The sequence below is a fragment of the Schistocerca americana genome, unplaced genomic scaffold (assembly GCF_021461395.2).
Source record: "Schistocerca americana isolate TAMUIC-IGC-003095 unplaced genomic scaffold, iqSchAmer2.1 HiC_scaffold_112, whole genome shotgun sequence".
In the NCBI taxonomy this organism is placed as follows: Eukaryota; Metazoa; Arthropoda; class Insecta; order Orthoptera; family Acrididae; genus Schistocerca; species Schistocerca americana.
Window position 1 is genome coordinate 247,501 of NW_025725176.1, and position 5,000 is coordinate 252,500.

General features: G+C 51.8%; 1 non-coding gene across 1 annotated transcript in view; it reads left to right on the forward strand.

Moving 5' to 3' along the window:
* Positions 1-3,847: 3,847 nt before the first annotated feature.
* Positions 3,848-5,000, forward strand: part of LOC124560853 — a 1,910-nt gene continuing 757 nt past the window's right edge. The window contains exon 1 of the ribosomal RNA XR_006969359.1: positions 3,848-5,000. This exon is cut by the window's right edge and continues 757 nt beyond it. This is a non-coding gene — a ribosomal RNA (small subunit ribosomal RNA).

Sequence of the window (5,000 nt, forward strand, 5' to 3'; positions counted from 1 at the left end):
ACCCACGTTGTGCCTTAACCTAACCCACGTTGTGCCTTAACCTAACCCACGTTGTGCCTTAACCTAACCCACGTTGTGCCTTAACCTAACCCACGTTGTGCCTTAACCTAACCCACGTTGTGCCTTAACCTAACCCACGTTGTGCCTTAACCTAACCCATATTGTGCCTTAACCTAACCCATATTGTGCCTTAACCTAACCCATATTGTGCCTTAACCTAACCCATATTGTGCCTTAACCTAACCCATATTGTGCCTTAACCTAACCCATATTGTGCCTTAACCTAACCCATATTGTGCCTTAACCTAACCCATATTGTGCCTTAACCTAACCCATATTGTGCCTTAACCTAACCCATATTGTGCCTTAACCTAACCCATATTGTGCCTTAACCTAACCCATATTGTGCCTTAACCTAACCCATATTGTGCCTTAACCTAACCCATATTGTGCCTTAACCTAACCCGTATTGTGCCTTAACCTAACCCGTATTGTGCCTTAACCTAACCCGTATTGTGCCTTAACCTAACCCGTATTGTACCTTAACCTAACCCGTATTGTGCCTTAACCTAACCCGTATTGTGCCTTAACCTAACCCGTATTGTGCCTTAACCTAACCCGTATTGTGCCTTAACCTAACCCGTATTGTGCCTTAACCTAACCCGTATTGTGCCTTAACCTAACCCGTATTGTGCCTTAACCTAACCCGTATTGTGCCTTAACCTAACCCGTATTGTGCCTTAACCTAACCCGTATTGTGCCTTAACCTAACCCGTATTGTGCCTTAACCTAACCCGTATTGTGCCTTAACCTAACCCACGTTGTGCCTTAACCTAACCCACGTTGTGCCTTAACCTAACCCACGTTGTGCCTTAACCTAACCCACGTTGTGCCTTAACCTAACCCACGTTGTGCCTTAACCTAACCCACGTTGTGCCTTAACCTAACCCACGTTGTGCCTTAACCTAACCCACGTTGTGCCTTAACCTAACCCACGTTGTGCCTTAACCTAACCCACGTTGTGCCTTAACCTAACCCATATTGTGCCTTAACCTAACCCATATTGTGCCTTAACCTAACCCATATTGTGCCTTAACCTAACCCATATTGTGCCTTAACCTAACCCATATTGTGCCTTAACCTAACCCATATTGTGCCTTAACCTAACCCATATTGTGCCTTAACCTAACCCATATTGTGCCTTAACCTAACCCATATTGTGCCTTAACCTAACCCATATTGTGCCTTAACCTAACCCATATTGTGCCTTAACCTAACCCATATTGTGCCTTAACCTAACCCATATTGTGCCTTAACCTAACCCATATTGTGCCTTAACCTAACCCATATTGTGCCTTAACCTAACCCATATTGTGCCTTAACCTAACCCATATTGTGCCTTAACCTAACCCATATTGTGCCTTAACCTAACCCATATTGTGCCTTAACCTAACCCATATTGTGCCTTAACCTAACCCATATTGTGCCTTAACCTAACCCATATTGTGCCTTAACCTAACCCATATTGTGCCTTAACCTAACCCATATTGTGCCTTAACCTAACCCATATTGTGCCTTAACCTAACCCATATTGTGCCTTAACCTAACCCATATTGTGCCTTAACCTAACCCATATTGTGCCTTAACCTAACCCATATAGTGCCTTAACCTAACCTATATTGCGCCTTAACCTAACCCATGTTGCGCCTTAACCTAACCTATGTTGCGCCTTAACCTAACCTATGTTGCGCCTTAACCTAACCTACGTTGCGCCTTAACCTAACCTATATTGCGCCTTAACCTAACCTATATTGCGCCTTAACCTAACCTATATTGCGCCTTAACCTAACCTATATTGCGCCTTAACCTAACCTATATTGCGCCTTAACCTAACCTATATTGCGCCTTAACCTAACCTACGTTGCGCCTTAACCCAACCCACGTTGCGCCTTAACCCAACCCACGTTGCGCCTTAACCCAACCCACGTTGCGCCTTAACCCAACCCACGTTGGGCCTTAACCCAACACACGTTGGGCCTTAACCCAACACACGTTGGGCCTTAACCCAACACACGTTGGGCCTTAACCCAACACACGTTGGGCCTTAACCCAACACACGTTGGGCCTTAACCCAACACACGTTGGGCCTTAACCCGCTCTGTAATTGTCATACGACGCGTTAAATTAGTGTAGTGTTGCCTAACTGCAACCCCCGCAATATAGTTTGCTACTCGCACTGCCTGGTCCCCAGTGTATCGCTTCATGTTAAACACCTTGCAGCGATACACTGTAATGTGGATGGCAGCAGGACGTACATGCTCAATGCCCTTCGCAGTTGTTCATTGGCATTCGCATGGCGAAGCACTTAGCCTACGCTGTGGTACGGCCTGTGTCAACTGTCCGCTGATGTTGTACGTCCAAATCACACACTGTACTGCACATTGGTCCTCATGTACTGAATGATACATCGTGGTACATGTGACCGTACAACGACTGCGCCAACAACGGCGAACCATGCGGTCCAACTGTTGTGCACTCAGCTATGTGTCGTCTCCCTATAAGAGCCGGATTGCAGTGTGGTATGCCCTGGATGGCGATCAGCATGAGCCGTCTGTTGATGTAGTGGCGCGTGTTGTCAGACGTAGTCGTCTCTTCTCACACACCGTGACAGCATGGTGCACTGCGTTCCACATCTGCGACATGCGACAGAGGCCGGTTGACAGTCGTTCGCGCAATGGACATCGCATACGTACGGGGGCCACCTTCCACGTGTTCGCGAAGCGTGCACATGTTGTTGCGTGTATGTGGGCAGACATAGTGTGTCGTGACACCTGACACAGGCATGCAACAATCGTTGAATTTGCAAATGGCGATGGACGTCTACGTTTGCTGGTGACGTTACGCAAATGAACAACTGGTAAACCGTTGTGGTGCGGTTGTTCTCGCTAGAGGTGAATCAGTGATGGCGACGATCGGTTGAGCTACCAACCGGTTGTTTCAGCGATACCCACCATGCCCACGAACGTGAATGGCATGTGGGTGTGAAGCGATACGCGGCGGTGGCTGGGTGGGACCGTCCCCGGCCGGTGAGGGGGGGCCTCCCGGCGTGCTGGCCGCGCGGTGCGTGGGCGCACGCGCTACAGCCGGCTGGTGGGGGCGGCCAGTGGCAGGCGCGCCGGCCGACGGAGGCGGCAGGCGGCGCAGCTGCGCGCCGGCGCACCCTGCACGCGGCGCCGTGCGGCCAAAGTAGGTCCTCGCGGGCCCGGTGCGAAGCGCGGTGGACATCTGCAGTGTGCTGGTCCGATTGAGGACTGTGTGCGCTGAGGATGCGCCGCCGCCCGGCGCTCGGCGCCGCGACGCCGTCTGCTGCTCGGTCGCCTCTGCGGTTCTCGCAGGTGGTTTGTATCGCAGCTGTGCGGACGTGTTGGCGCGTGCGCTGTGCTGGGAGAGTTCGCTTCGGCACCCAAGTGGGGCTTTTGTCCTTCTGTGGCGCTGGCGTTGGAGCTGCCGGCCACCGTAGGTGGCGCGTGTTGTCTCCCGCCGGCAATGCCACGACAGCACGCTCCCGGGCCTCTGTCGGCAGCGGCAAGCTCAGTTGGGAGCACGGGTGGTCGCACCTAAAGCGTCTACTCGCCAAACTCCGGGCGATTGCGCCTCTCTCGAACCCGACCAAGTACTTAGGACGGCGCTGCGCGCCGCCGGGACCTGAGAGGGTTTCGAGGTGTATCGTGCAGGGGAGCTCAGCCTCCTCCTGTTTGCAGAATAATTGAGCGGACGCTTGCGTGTTCGCGCGGGCCCCCGGGACACACTCCCGGGCGGCCGGCTGCTCAGCTCTAGTTGACGCAGCTCCCTGGTTGATCCTGCCAGTAGTCATATGCTTGTCTCAAAGATTAAGCCATGCATGTCTCAGTACAAGCCGCATTAAGGTGAAACCGCGAATGGCTCATTAAATCAGTTATGGTTCCTTAGATCGTACCCACGTTACTTGGATAACTGTGGTAATTCTAGAGCTAATACATGCAAACAGAGTCCCGACCAGAGATGGAAGGGACGCTTTTATTAGATCAAAACCAATCGGTCGGCTCGTCCGGTCCGTTTGCCTTGGTGACTCTGAATAACTTTGGGCTGATCGCACGGTCCTCGTACCAGCGACGCATCTTTCAAATGTCTGCCTTATCAACTGTCGATGGTAGGTTCTGCGCCTACCATGGTTGTAACGGGTAACGGGGAATCAGGGTTCGATTCCGGAGAGGGAGCCTGAGAAACGGCTACCACATCCAAGGAAGGCAGCAGGCGCGCAAATTACCCACTCCCGGCACGGGGAGGTAGTGACGAAAAATAACGATACGGGACTCATCCGAGGCCCCGTAATCGGAATGAGTACACTTTAAATCCTTTAACGAGTATCTATTGGAGGGCAAGTCTGGTGCCAGCAGCCGCGGTAATTCCAGCTCCAATAGCGTATATTAAAGTTGTTGCGGTTAAAAAGCTCGTAGTTGGATTTGTGTCCCACGCTGTTGGTTCACCGCCCGTCGGTGTTTAACTGGCATGTATCGTGGGACGTCCTGCCGGTGGGGCGAGCTGAAGGCGTGCGACGCGCCTCGTGCGTGCTCGTGCGTCCCGAGGCGGACCCCGTTGCAATCCTACCAGGGTGCTCTTGAGTGAGTGTCTCGGTGGGCCGGCACGTTTACTTTGAACAAATTAGAGTGCTTAAAGCAGGCAAGCCCGCCTGAATACTGTGTGCATGGAATAATGGAATAGGACCTCGGTTCTATTTTGTTGGTTTTCGGAACCCGAGGTAATGATTAATAGGGACAGGCGGGGGCATTCGTATTGCGACGTTAGAGGTGAAATTCTTGGATCGTCGCAAGACGAACAGAAGCGAAAGCATTTGCCAAGTATGTTTTCATTAATCAAGAACGAAAGTTAGAGGTTCGAAGGCGATCAGATACCGCCCTAGTTCTAACCATAAACGATGCCAGCCAGCGATCCGCCGCAGT